Genomic DNA, 13,114 nt, shown 5'->3' with positions numbered 1-13,114 from the left:
TTATCTTGTTTGAAAGCCTATAACACTGTGAGATAACTATTCTTATTTTTCCCGTTTTACAGATGGGGAAATTGAAGCACAGACACAGTAACTTATCCAAGGTCACACAGGAGCTGGCTTAGAGGAGGAGCCAGTTTAGAGAAGCCAACAGTGGCCTCCAAGACCGTACTCTGAACCACGACACTACACTGCCCCCATGCTACTTTCGACTAGAACCATACTGCCTCTCCAGCAACCTTCTCTCAAGCCTGTGGAGCATGCGTTCGGCCCCCTGCCCTCCCATCAGCACTTTGGGTGACACCAAGCCCTCTGACAACCTGATGAGACCTACAGATTCTCTCTGCAGAAAAAGAATTCACGGAAATGCCCACAAAATGTTGCACAAGATTTTAGGGGCTTACATACCCTTGCACTGGTGAGAATAGATGGATCCAGATCATGGAATACTCCAGAGAGAGGAGGTAGCAGAGGAAGAGGACTCCCCCAGGTTCTCTGGTCCCCTCATGTCTGAACTTGGAGCCCAAACGGTTGACCACTTTAGTCCACAGGCATGGGCACTTATCAGGGCTCAGGGCCTAGTCATCCCTTCAGGAGAACAGAATGAATCACGATATACAATAGCCCCCGCCTCTACACCCACTGGGTGTGACTCCCAGCTCCCAGCTGCTGGGCAGACAGTGCACAGCTGGGCCCCAGCATCTGGACGGGGGTGGCATCACCAAGCATACCACCATGCTTCCCCACCATGCAGGTCACCATCCAATGGGCACACCTCACTGCAGACTGGACCTGGCCTTGTCCTGACTCTAGCAGCTCTGAGTGTTTCCAAGAGGGGACCCTCCACGGTCCCCGCGAGCCTCCAGGCCAGTCAAGGCCACGGGAGCAGTAAGTCGAGACAACCGCCCCTTAAAAGGCGCCGCAAGACCCAGGCTCCCATCCCAAGTCTTCTGTGCCTCACTGTGCAGCCTCAGGCAGCAGCCCCCTCACCGCACCTCTGAGAGCCTCAGTTTCACCAACTGTAAAGTGGGAAGACTACGCTATCAAGTCCTTCCCAGCTCCACAGCCCTGAGTCTATAAACAACAGCATCTGAGAAACTTCACAGAGCCCTGGGACCCTGCTTTCAGGAAGTTACATAAACATCCTTCAGAGAAACAAAAGTCAAACCTAAAGACTCTACTTTCTTTTTCTGTAAGGATATCAAGAAGCCCTTTTTATAGTCTGACTTCCCCCATTCTACTTCCATTGTTCCAGATATCCTCTCAGGACCTAGAAAATACATTTGGTTTCCGTCTGGGGTCTGGGCTTCTTGGTGTTCTTTCTCTTGGATGCTGCCCCACCCTCCTTGGCAGCTTTCTCCCCCAGACACACCCACCTCTACCCCCAGCATTGGTCTGGGCCACTCTGAGGGCTACAGCTACCCAGCCTGCCAAAGGAGGGGTGGGGGGCAGGGACAGTTTTCAGGAAACAAACCCTTCCCTGGTCTGAACAGAGACAGCTCTGTGTCTGGTCCCAATCGTGACACCACGGTGTGTGGCCCTGTGTGAGTCCCTGCTCCTCTCCGGGCCTCTGTTCCCCACTGAGAGATGAAGGGGTTCCTGCACTGTGTCAGGAAAGCCCTTGGGCTCCTGGACCGTACCCTGGGGACACTGAGGCAGAAGAGAAGAGCAGGGTGGACACTGGGCACTGATCTTGACACCCCACCTCTCCTGCTAGAACCAGAGAAGACCCTGGTTTTTTCTCTCCGATTCTATCTCTTGCCCTATAGCTGTGGGACCTTGAAGTCAGCACTGTCCTTCTTTGTACCTCAAATGGCCCATCCATAAGAGGAGAATGACAGTGTCTGCAGTGGAGGCCCCAACTTGGAGGCTTGAGCCCTAACCATCCCAACGCAATCCCATTACCCCCCCCACCACGGTAAAGCCCAATTTACTCGTTTGATAGAATATATATTTCTGCAGCTTTATAAAGCCTGCTACCCAAACACTCCAAGACAACTCTCCACCGCTCTTCTTCCAATGAGATGTTTCCAAGCACCCCTAAAGGATTTCTAGATTCTACCTCCTTATGACTGTGTGCCCTCAGTATTTTCATCTATAAAATGGGGCCAATAATGATGTTGACCTTATAAGATTACTTTGGGGATTACTCCAGATAAGATTACATGGAAGTGCTTATCAAGCACCTACAAGCTCTCCACAAATGTGAGCAGCAATTATATGATCACCATTATTAAATTACTGAGATGCTTAAAACCACTGGACTGGTGACAGCTAAGGCCCCTTGGCCCTCTTGGACCACATCTGGTCACTGTAATCACACATGCATGCACATACCCCTGGCCCCAGCACACACCCTTCTCTGAGGCGGGACCCACTCTCTGAGCCCAGCCCTGGGCCCAGCCCTAGAACACAGCCAGCTTGTTCCCGGCACCCATCCTTGCCACCCACAAAGCCTCCCACCTTCGAGTCCCCCAATTCCACCTTCTTTAAGTGGCCCCAGCACTGTCTCCTGTAATCATGTTGGGGTTCTGTTCAACAGAACCCCATCACTGTGGCACTAGATTGTTTCCTGGGCAGGAGAAGCTGTTATAAGATGGTGGCTCTTTGAAGACAGGGTAGAGAGAAACTGGGCTTTCCTTTGGGTCCCCGACCTTTGCTGGTGTCTGAATACGTTAAGAGCCCAAAGAAAGAAGCATCAATTTTTTTTTTTTTAATATTACCTAACCAAGTGTTTGTGGATGTTTAGCATGCACTGGAATCACCTGAAGAACTTAAACAGCTTGTTGGGTCCCCCTCCTCACCCCCGCCACCCCGCCCAGTTTCTGATTCAGTAGGTCTGGGGTGGGGCTAGATAATCTGCATTTCTAATAAGTTCCCAGGTAATGCCGATGTTACTAGTCCAGAGACCAACCTTGAGAACCACTGACTTAACCTGCAGGTGAATCAGGGAGCGCTTCTGTGAACAGGTGATGCTAATAGTCCTATAAACACACAAGCAGGAGCTGCCTGGTGTGAGGAGAGGAGGAAGGGGACCTGGGCAGAGGGTGCAGCCTGAGTGAAGGCCCTGCGATGATGACACTCATTTCTCCTCACCCAGCCTCTGCCTAGGCACGTAGCATAAACCAGCAGTGGCTGCACAATAACCACAGCAAACCTCCACCGACTGACAGTCCGGACCTGCCCGGACAGGCTGAGCCTTGGTCAGCCCACAGGTGAGGAGAATCCAAGCTACGCCCCATGGACCAGACCTCGGCTCCCCACCACTTCTCAACCACATGAGCACCAGGATTCTGCTCCACACCTCCAGACACAATCCCTTCCATCCTGGCCAGCTCTGTTTCCTCGTTCCCAGTGCCTCACATTATAAGTCAGTTTCATCCGACCAGAGCAGACTCTCGAAATCACCAGACCCCGATGGCAGTTCCCCCCGAGTCTGAACCTCTCCAGGCCAAGCCATCCACCTTGCCGGGACTTAGTCACCCTATCTGCTAAAAGCGGGTGGTAACACTGCCCGTCTCCTACTGCTGTTGGGAGGATTAAAATAAGCTTCTTAGTCATTAACTACATCATCAACTACAACAATAACCATAACTAACATGGACTAGGCTTGTAGTTAAGCACCTTCCCTGTATTTTCTTTCTAAATGCTGTGAGATGGGGACAATTATTATCCCCCTTGTACAGATGAAGAAACTAAAAACAGCTTGCCCAAGGTCCCATAAGTACGAAGTGGCCCATCAGACATTTGAACCCAGATCATCCTGCTCCAGATCCTAGTTCCCAGCCTCACCTCTATCTGTGTCCTAGTCACCCACCTCGAGTGAGATCTAGCCCAGGTCACCTCTCCCTGCCACCGTCCTCTCCCCCTTCCTGGGGCACAGGGAGGCTGGGCAGGAGGCCTCTGGAGGTTGCAGCCTCCACAGTGTCCACAGTCTAGGGTATGGGTCCCTGGTCTCGAGGGCAGTCACAAGGCCTGCCAGCCAGGCCAACTTATCTGGCACAAGTTTTAGATACCACTCAATGTGGCCACCAAGGAGGAGGCTGGGACTACAGAACTTGAGTACCTTAACCTTGATGAAAGAAGAGAAGAGGAAAAACAGGTGTAACCGAGAGAGGAAATCCTGCCAGGCTTCCAGGATAAGACGGGCAGGTCCCACACCCTAGGCAAATTGCCCTTTCTCTCCAGGCCTCAGTTTCCTCATCCATACAAGCCTCAAGTCATTAGACAGAAAGTTTAGAAACTCAAACTCCAGAGATTCTTCCCTCTATCTCTAAAAGGATAGATCATCTCCTAGGTATAAACAGTAATTATGATAACCAGTTAGCTTTGAAAAGCTCCCACTTACTGGGTTCTTACAATGGGTCAGGCACTGATCTGCTCAATCTCCCTAGCAAAACAGGACTGTTACTATCCTCATTTTGCAGCTGAGGAAAACGATGCCCAGAGAGATTTAGGTACTTTGATCAGGATCCCACAGTTAATGGTGGCAGAGCTGGGATGTGAAGCCAGGACTTCTGACTCCGCTCTGCAATGCTGCCCGCACCCAGTGGGGCAGGAATGGGCTGCCCACAGCCACTGCCTCCAGAGCACAGAGCCTGGAGGAGATGAGACGTGTCCTGAAGGAACCGGAATTCAAAGCCAGGTGTGTGAAGGGCCCTGTAGAGGCCCAGATAACAGACTGTGCACATGCAAAGCAGGGAGCAGGCGACGCGAGCTCTGCAGAATTAGGAAGAGGTCACACTGGAGCTGGGCACTGGCTGGGGGGGGATTTTGGGGTGGGTGAGGGGAAGTGACTGGGGTGCAGCACCCTCACTGTGAGAGAAATGTGGAGGCAGGAAGGGATAGTGCGCACACAGGGAGGGAAAACTGGCAGGTACTCTTTGAGGGTTGAGGGGGACTGGGAGGTGAGGCACTGTGGTCACATAGCAGGTCACGTCCCACACCTTGGCCTCCAATAAATAAATGCTCATTTGCAATGCACATTTTAAAATTAGACTAATCCAATCTGTATCAACAAATAAAACAGGTAGGAATAAAAAGGGCCAGGAGGCAACTTGACACAAAGCCTCCTTCATCTAGATAAGAGCTTCAGGCCCCTCTGTAACTCCTTTGGTGACAGACTGGCTTTAGCCCTGAGGCCACACAGTCCAAGACATCCACATCCACCCCTTCCTCTAAATTCCCAACCTCCAAGCTGAAGCCGATGGACAGAGCTTTGTGCCAGCCCCACAGGCAGGAGAAAGCACCTTGGCTTGTGACCCCTCAGGCCGGGAGCCCCGGCTTTACCCTCTAATGAGGGGAAGGAGGGGTACAGCCCTGTCCCCCAGCCCACGCACCCCACCCCTCCCACTCCTCACTTTCAAATCCATCAGCCCTTTCCTCCAGCCCCTACTGATTCAGCCTGACTCGTGATTCAGCCTTGTCTCCTCACATTTGAGGAACGAGAGACTGAACCCATTTCACAGACTGGGAAACGAAAGCAGAAGGTTCCAATCCTCTGTGAAACCACAGTCCCTGGCAACCCAGATTTTGGTGGCTGATCCAGAAATTCTGAGGGGCCCCTCAAAGGTCAGCTGGGCTGAGTGTTTTCCATGGGGCAAGGGCTCTCCCAGGCAGCGCGCTGCAGGGGAACTTCCGGAAGGGGCAGCTATGAAAAGCTATGAGAAAAACGGAGTACAAGTGGGCCGAGCACCACCCCAAGATTCTCGGGTGAAAAGGGAACTGAGAGAGGTCACCCAGGCATGACCCTCCCGGTACATGCCTCCGGCACCCTCTCCAACTCTCTGGCCTCTTTGCATATACTGTCAGCAACGGGGACCTTGCTGCCTCCCCAGGCAGTTAATTCCCGTTAGCTTCATTGTCACCCTTGGTGCGGTCTCTGCCCTTGAGAGCCACACAGGACAACACTATGCCCTCTTCCAGTAGACAGCCCTGCAGGAAACTGAAAGCAGTGACACTGCCACTTAAGGGTCCTTCCCCAAACCCTAGACCACCTGTGATGACCCTATCCCCAAGATACCTACAAAGTCCTGAAGCCTCCCTCTCCTTCCCTCTCAGTCCCATGGCCTGAGTCAGACCTTTGGTCAACTTTCTGCCAGACCACAATTAGCATCATCTCTGAGCTGGTCTCAACCCTGCCAGTCTTGGCACCATCTTTGACCAAATGACCCCTGAGAGGAGCAGCACAACAGGGCAGAAACCGTTCAAGCCTGGGTTCAAACACAGTTCTGTAAGTGATTCGACCCCTCGGAGCCTCCACTTCCTCATCTGAAAATGGGGTGGGGCTGGGGGTGGCCAGCAGCAGCTACTTCGCAGGGGTATTGTGAGATCTCAATGGAGCGTCTGTAAGGAGCCTGGCACAAGACACAGTAACAGGCATCGACTCAACGAGCTGCTTACAACCCTCTGTCCTCTCCACCAGCCACAGAATGAAATCCAAACCCCCGAGGACACTGCAAGCTCCCCACGACCCCATCTTGCCTCCCACAGCCCCCTTTCCCACTGCCTGCACCCTCACAAACACTTCCTCCCCCAGGAAGCCCTGTCGACATTAACAACCAGAAGAGCTTTTCCCCCCCACTGACCTTCCAAAGCCCATCTATCACTGATCACATCCTGCCTCTTCGCCATCACTTGATCCTTGCCTTCCCTCCCCTGTCAGATTAGCGGCCTCTCCAGCCAGAAAGCAGGAGCATCTCACCTCATTTCATTTCCCAGTCACCCCCGTCCACAGACATTTTCCATACATATTTAACAATTACCCCAATGTTCCATTTCAAGTAAAGAATGTCCAAGTCCTCCAAACAGTCCAGATATTTCAAGCCATACCCAAAACCAAATTCCAAGCCAGCAGAAGTCTGCCCAGTCTCTAGGGACTCACAGGCCTGTCTTTGACCCCGAAGTACAGAAGACGGATCAAGCAGGCCCAAAGCCCAGGACAGAGAAAGCCCTGGGCTGCTAAGACCAGAGTCCATTTCTAAGTGTCTCACATGCAGGGTCTCTCAGTTGGCCCCTAGGTCAACGCCCAGCCTATCATTTCATACTCTTAACCACATCCTCAACTTGTGATTGTAAAACTGTTCTTTGTATACCCCTTGTGATAGGAGACTCACTATCCATCTTTTCATTCTTGCTGGCTCCTCCTCCCTTCACCTGTTGATTCTCTTGCTCTGATCTCAAGGAGAGTCTGACCACCGCCAAGGGTCATCCCCATCCCTCAGGAATCTTTTCAGCCCCTCCACTTAATCCCTCAATTTCTGAGCCCCCTTAAAGTCTAGGTAAGTAGTGGAATTTCCACTCTTGTTCCTACCAGCTGGCAGTGAACTGTCAGCCCAGGAGGACCCCCTATTCTCAGGGCCCAGGAAAGCCTACGGACACTGCAAATTCCAGAAGCAATGCTGGCACAGCCCTCGGAGAAGTTAGAATAGTAATGCACAAACTTCCCTTTCGCCAGGACTTTTTTTCACTATCTGCTCCTTTTTTTTTTTTTTTTTTTGTGGTACGCGGGCCTCTCACTGTTGTGGCCTCTCCCGTTGCGGAGCACAGGCTCCGGACGCGCAGGCTCAGCGGCCATGGCTCACGGGCCCAGCCGCTCCGTGGCACGTGGGATCTTCCCGGACCGGGGCACGAACCCGTGTCCCCTGCATCGGCAGGCAGACTCTCAACCACTGCGCCACCAGGGAAAAGGCTAGGCCAGCACAGGGCACTAAGGTGAGTGTAAGTCTGGGCCACCCCACATTTACTCCTGGGCTATTTACATGGAAAATGCATGCCCTAGGCTCAGAAACCCATACACGCATGCATTTTCCATGAGGATTCTGCAATCAAGACATGTGCTCAAAGTCCACCCTTCATTACTGTTCTCAAGGACCCTTGGGGCTGGGGCATTATTTTTGCAATGAGACCCTGCTGATGAGTCACACAAGAGGACACCTGCAATATAAATCCCATCACCCCAAGGGCTCCACTCCTGGCCCTACCTCTGCCCCCTGCTGATCTGAAAGTGACCTGGTCTGGATGGAGTAGAAAGGCCCTTTGGTCCCCTGGGTGCTGGGGAGAGGCATGTTGACAAAGCCACCAGCTGTCCCCAGCCAGAGCCAGGGAGCACTCCTCCCTGCACCACCCATACTATGAAAGCGTTCCTACCACGGACCCAGCCAGCAACAGAACTTGGACCCTTAACGGAGCTCCAGGCCCGGGCTCCAGCTGCGCACAATAACAAGAGCCAGGGCACAAGACCTCAGCCCACACCAGTACCAGACAGAAGGAGCATCACCTGGGGGTAAGGGTAAAGGGAAGAGCGGCCTGTGTCCTCATGATTTCAATGGAAAATGAGCTCGGTCACAGCAGGATCTTATAAAGCCTTGTAGTTGAGACTCAGACTGGGGGAGGGGAGTCAAATCCAAGTTCCACCACATCACAGCTGTGCGACCTTTACGATTCTGTGCCTCAGTTTACCCCGCTGTAAAATGCTTTTAATAGTAACATGGGAGAATTAAATGAGATAATGTATCTAAAGCAATTAGCCCAGGGCCTGACATATAGTACACATATAACAAATACTTGTTGAATATAAACATGCCACCGTTTACTAAGGTACCACAGGTTCTCATTTCATCCTTATTCTGGCAGATTCTATACTTTGCCCATTTTACAGGTGAGGAAACTGAGGCTAGGGGAAGGTAAGGAACCAGCCCAAGGCTACAGAGCTGGGAAGTGACAGGCACCCAGGTCAGTCTGAACCTCAAACCGGGGACAATAATGCCGCAGGCCATTCCAAATGCTCTGGGGCTGGGGGTGGGGAGGGCGGTTTTACAGCACCCGGGTGTGATGGTGGGATTCTGTATCCTCTGGGCCTGGCATGGCTCCTAGCTGACCCGCGTGCTTAAATCTGGGAAAGAGCCTACTTCCCAGTCTGTCCCAGAGCCCACGCGTCCACGTACGCCCCCTCCTACCCCGTCCCAGGGTGTTAAAGGGCAGCGTTCAAAGAGGGGGTATAGTTGCTCCCGAGAACCTGAGGGAGGAGGGGAGTTAGAGACCAGGCCGATCGCAGCCCACAGAAAACCGGTCCGGCTGCCTTACCCTTTCCGAAGCGGGGACCTAGCCTCTAACCCCGTCCCTCGCCAGACAAAAGTTTCCCCTGTTCGGGAGTAGAGGAGGGGGAGGGGGCATTCCTCGTGAGTGACATTATCCGTGACCTACAGCTGCCGCGCTGCCCTCACCGGCACCCCGGCCTGCCCCCGGCCCCCGCCCGCTCCCCCACCCCTTTGTCCTCCCACCCGGGTGCGCGGGGCCCGGCAGACTCTACGAGCCCGCCCGGCGCCCGCCCGCACCAAACTTGCGCCGGCGGCCGCTTGGGCCCCGCGCGGCCTGCACGCCCAGCTCGGCTCGGGCCCCGCAGGCTCGGCGACAGGGGACTGGCCCGCCCCGGCCCTCCCAGCCTCTTACCTGCCACGGCTGGGGCGCCACCCGGGGGAGGGGGCGCTCCCGGCGAGCCGCCGGACGCCTGGGTCCCCTGGGCCGTGTGTGCGCTGCCGGGCAGCGGCCCGGGCCGGGCTTAACCCCTTCGCGTCCGCCTCCCGCAGCTCCCACCCCCGCTCCACGCCGCAGCCGCCGCTGCCGCCGCCCGCCCCGCCTCCCGCCCGCTCGCCTCCCCCCACCCCTCTCGGTGCCCAGCCCCCAGTCCAGGTCCCCGGCACTGCGCTGAGGCAGCGTGCAGCCTAGCCCCCTCATCCCGCGGTGGGAGGTGGGGGTCTCCCGGAAGACTGGAAGTTGGGGCGCGCCGCCTCGCTCACCGCGGGCCCGCGGAGCACAGAGGAGCAAACCCGCGCGCCAAGGGGCCCCCAGCCTGTCTCCCCTTACCCCCTCCGTCCCCGGCGCCTACCTCCCCGAATGTCGGCGGAGGGAGCGGGGTTCGATCCCGCGATGGAGCGTGGGTGCCGTCCGGAGATCTGCTCCAGAGGCCCGAGCGGCCGGCTGGCGTGCGGCGCGCACCCCGGGGCGGGGGCCGGGGCGGGACCGGCGCTGCTATCGGAGCTGGATTTCTCGGCTTCCACCCGGATTCTCCCTCGGCTCTCCCGGCCGATTCGGTGCTGCTCGGCGGCCACGTGACGCAGGCTGCCTTTGACCCCAGTCTCAGAGCGGATAGGGGGTGGGGGCCGGAGGGGGTGTCAGATGCGGGACCCACCAGGGCCCGAGGCGGCTCCCGGGAGTCCGGGAGGCGGTGACCCTGGGGAAACAAAGCCCGAGGGAAGCCAACAAGTTATTCGGGGGTCAAAGAGGGAACAGCACTGGGGGTCGGAGAGGCTGCAGAGAGACCGAGAGAGACAAAGACCCGCGCCCGCCGTGCCTCCGAGGGTCCTGGGAGCGCCCTGGCTGGCCCGCGGGGGTTTCCTGGCTCTACCAACACTGGGCTGATGACAACCCTCCAGGGCCTCCTCAGACGGCTCCCCAACAGCCAGGTCTCTGCTGGAGTGACCCCTCCAGGGCAGTCCTACCCAGCCCCACCTACCCCTTTGCCCTTACTCTTGAAAACCCCTTTATTTCCTTTTCCGTGATTATCTGGTTCACTTACTGGTTGCATTGTTTACTAGAATGTCATCTCCCCCAACAAGTTGTTCCCAGCTGAATTCCCAGCGCCTGGCACATAACAGGCAGATGAAGAGGTGGATGACATTGTGCAAATCTCTTCTCCCACTGCGTCTCAGTTTCCCACCCCCAGTGCAACCATCTCAAGGACCCTGCAAATTAGGCAAGATTACACTGGTCATCCTCATTACACAGATGAGAACAGCGAGGCCCAGAAACACAAAATGATTTCTGGGAGTCTGAAGTGGCTGAGAGCCCCAGCCTGCACTCAGATCTGACTGTTCCAGGTGGGGCTTTTTACCATCCATGAGCCTGCCTGTAATGAGGGACTGGGTCATTAGTTGATTGGTTGATTAGAGCCATAAGGAGCTTGCTAATGATGTAGATCACCAGGCCACCCTAGAGATCCTGACTCTGTGGGCCGGGGGTAAGACTAGCAAATTTGGAAAACAATGGATTGGTGGTTTCCTAAGGACCTTCAGAGGCTTGAGATTACCTAATTGTAGGAGCAAAGCTTAAAAAAAATACGAGCAACCAAAGCAGAGCCAAGAGAGGTAGAAAAGCCAAGCTTGACATACGAGAATAGGACAGAATCATCCCAATTCCCCTAAAGGGTAACCTCCTGTGCTGGGGGGAGGGGGGGAAGAGGTTTCAGCCAGCCCACTCATGTCTCAGAGGAGGAAAGACGCTGAGGCCTGAGCAAGGCTGATGCTGGGGAATGGGACCAGGCTCTGGACTCCCAGTCATGTCCATGTGACAGCTTTGCATGGAGTGTAGTCAGTAGGACTAAGCCTAAGGGTGGTGATCACAGACCCAAACTGCAGGCCATGTTCAAAGATAGGCTTGTGACTTCCTAGTGCATACTCCAGCCATGCCACCAATTTAGCCAGGGAAATCAACATCCACTAGCAAATTCTCTTTTATAATCTATGTTCCTGTGGTCAATGATCTAAAGTTCTTGAATACTGTCTGGGTCTTGGGCAGGTTAAACAAGCCCCTAGAATCTTATTTTCATCCACATTTGGTCCTGTAGCGTCTTCCCTGTGCCAGGCACTGTGTTCTCGGTAACAGAGATACAGGGTTGAAAGAGACATGGGTCTGCACTCTCAAAAAGTGTCGGGGTGTGTTTGGAGGTGATCTGCATGTCCCTCCCTGTGTCCGGAGGCTGGCTGAGCTGAGGGCCTGCTGGGGAGGCCCAGGGCAAGTGCTATGGCCCACAATAAGAGGGGAGCAGAACAAGGGAACTTTGCGGGGAGGCAGCCTCTGAGCAGGATCTGGAGGGACCGGAGGGGATCAGGGCGGGGATATGGACATTCCCGGTACAAGGAACAACCTGTTACAGGCCACATGGAAAGCGTTCAGGAAAAGCTGAGTGTTGCATGGAGGGGGGTGGGGGGAAGGGTAGAGGAAGCAGGAAGGAAAGAATGAGCAAGAAAACTGGAGAGGTGGGTTAGGAGCAGTTTATGGGTGACCTTCTCTGAGGGGCCCAAAGGAAAGGACATTATCCTGAGGGCCAGGTGGAGTGAGAAGGCTATAAGCAGGTGAAGGAGGTAATAAGAGCGATGCTATGGGAGGGTAGAGGGGAATGGAGACCAGTCAGGTCACGGAGCTATTCTCCTGCCCAAGCTGAGCGAGAGCCAGCATCTCACCAATGGAGCTGCAGGTCCCGAGCACTGGCAGGGGGGAGGGGGGACAGCTGTGAGCTAGGGTGACTCCCCATCACCAACAGCTCTTCCTACTCTTTTTCAAGTCTTCAGTTACCGTTAACCAAGTTGGGCCCAAGGCCCTCCAGCTCACTGTTACCCAGAAAGCCTGCAAAAAGGCAAGGCCCAGGCTCCACCCTGGGCATTGGCCTCCATGGGTCTAGGTGAAGCTGAGGACTCGCGTTTCTAACCACACCCTGGGAGGTTCTGAGGAAGACTGTCGAGGTGCCCTGCTCCTCCACCCCCTCAGGACCCACCCACACCTCCCAGAGCTTTGGGGACCTTCTTTGTGCTGGTAACTTCCCCTGCCCACACCCCCTCCTCAGTCCAGTGTCCTCCCCACTGGCCACTTGACATGCTCCTTGGCTGCCCCAAGGTCCCCTTTATCCAACTCCATAAACCAAAGGCTGAACTTCCAAACCTGCATCCACCCAAACCTGCTTCTCTCCTTCCTCCTATGTGTCCAGTTCACATGTCCAGTCCAGAAATCTGTCACCAGCCCCTGTCCCCACATCCCATCCATGAGCCAGGGCCATTGGTTCTGCCTCCAGTTTTCTTCTCTAACCCAACCCCATCCCTTCCTTTTCATCACTACCACCCTAGTCCAATCCAACATCTGGTCTCTGCCTCGGCCCATGTTAACAACCCCTTCACTGCTCTCCCTCCCCCCAACTCTGCCTCCTCTAATGCAATCTAATCGTGCCCATTTCTTACTTAAAGCCACCAATGCCTTCCCATTGCTCTCAGGATAAATTCCCCACCTTGTCCTCTTGTCCTAAGTGGTATGCCTGGCCTTCCCCTTTACCTGACTAATTCCTCGTTCA

At 54.8% G+C, this 13,114-nt stretch overlaps 1 protein-coding gene across 4 annotated transcripts in view; it reads right to left on the bottom strand.

The window, feature by feature from the left end:
• The window catches only part of NDST1 (N-deacetylase and N-sulfotransferase 1), a 74,315-nt gene extending 64,196 nt beyond the window's left edge, over positions 1 to 10,119 (bottom strand). The window contains exon 1 of one of the 4 annotated variants that reach the window (XM_081231438.1): positions 9,862 to 10,119. The gene's annotated coding sequence lies outside the window, so the exon portion shown is untranslated. Of the gene's footprint in view, positions 1 to 9,081; positions 9,104 to 9,447; positions 9,607 to 9,861 lie in introns of those variants that run through there. The other 3 variants (XM_081231433.1, XM_081231432.1, XM_081231439.1) reach the window with 3 other exon arrangements.
• Positions 10,120 to 13,114: the final 2,995 nt, after the last annotated feature.

Source organism: Mesoplodon bidens (genome assembly GCF_964165515.1).
Source record: "Mesoplodon bidens genome assembly, chromosome: 4".
Classification (NCBI taxonomy): Eukaryota; Metazoa; Chordata; class Mammalia; order Artiodactyla; family Ziphiidae; genus Mesoplodon; species Mesoplodon bidens.
The sequence above is the reverse complement of the archived record's forward strand: the minus strand, read 5'-3'. Positions and strand labels throughout refer to the sequence as shown.